The 1,288-nt window shown below is 43.6% G+C and overlaps 1 protein-coding gene across 1 annotated transcript in view; it reads left to right on the top strand.

Annotated features, from left to right (window-relative positions):
• Nucleotides 1–1,288, top strand: part of CDK1 (cyclin-dependent kinase 1) — an 11,402-nt gene that overhangs the window by 4,208 nt on the left and 5,906 nt on the right. The window lies entirely within an intron of this gene.

Here is a 1,288-nt window from a genome sequence, read left to right as displayed (position 1 = left end):
ATCAGATGACTAAGAGGCTGATGAGGTTTTTGTTTTTTTTAATTGTGGAAATCTGTTTTAATGCTGCCGCTGTATATCCTTTTATTGGAAAGGCACAAGAATAGGCCGGTTGGGTCAGACCCGGGTTCGATCTAGTATAGTCTCCCCCACCACACAAAAATCAAGTGTAATTTTATCGACTTGTATCATGTCCCCCTTATCTATTCCCACCACCATTACTAAAAGGCCTGAAAATTTTCAGCCTTTTTCGTTAAGAGAAGAAGAGATTGGATTTATACCCCGCCCTTCGCTACCCAAAGGTGTCTCAGAGCGGCTTACAAACTCCTTTCCCTTCCCCTCCCCACAACAGACACCCTGTGAGGTAGGCGTGGCTGAGAGAGCTCTTGACAGAAACTGCTCTTTTTCAAGAACAGCTGTGCCAGAACTATGGCTTGCCCAAGGTCATCCAGCAGGTGCAAGTGGAGGAGTGGGGGAATCAAACCTGGTTCTCCCAGATTAGAGTCCGCGCACTTAACCACTACACCAAACTGGCTCTCTAATCCCTTGACCACCATGGTCTCCTATTTTTCTGCACTGAGTTCAGCAGTATGGTGTTTGTAGTGAGCTGACCAAAATTCCAAGTGAGGCTGAAGCACAGCTAGTGTGGTTTAGTAGTGGGTTTGAAGCACCCTCTGTTTGGTTGTGGAGCTCAATCAGTTGCTTCCTCTCCAGCTACTTTGTGTGATCAGAAGGATAAAATGGGGTAGGCCTTAAAAGGAAGGCCAGACAGCAAATATGTGTCAGTGATAACATGAAGAAAGGCTTTAGTAATTAACCAAATGTATCCCATGGGGTTGTAGCGAGGATAAAAATGGAGAATGCAAAGAGCCACATACGCCACCTTGAGGTCCTTGGAGGGGGAAAGGTGGAATAAAATGAACTGACTATATTCTGTTAACTTAATGCTTAATTTACAAGATGGAGGCCAGAAAATGATGGGCCTTAACTGTTCAGGAACTGATGTATTAATTCCAGAAATGTGCAGAGTGAATAGATTACATTAATACAATCATCCTTGCTCCAAAGTGTGGTATGTTGCTTTTTAAAAATATAATTGGCAATTTATGCTTCTTTTAAAAAGTGCTAATAGCTTCTTTGTTTGTGGTAGGTAGTAACCCTGTGGTATAGATCCCCAGAAGTACTACTAGGCTCTGCACGTTATGCAACCCCTGTCGATATATGGAGCATAGGCACCATCTTTGCTGAAATGGCAACCAAGAAACCGCTGTTCCATGGGGACTCTGAAATC

The sequence above is a fragment of the Gekko japonicus genome, unplaced genomic scaffold (assembly GCF_001447785.1).
Source record: "Gekko japonicus isolate JY-2015 unplaced genomic scaffold, Gekko_japonicus_V1.1 scaffold966, whole genome shotgun sequence".
Classification (NCBI taxonomy): Eukaryota; Metazoa; Chordata; class Lepidosauria; order Squamata; family Gekkonidae; genus Gekko; species Gekko japonicus.
Note: the sequence above shows the minus strand (reverse complement) of the source record. Positions and strands in the feature narration are given on the sequence as shown.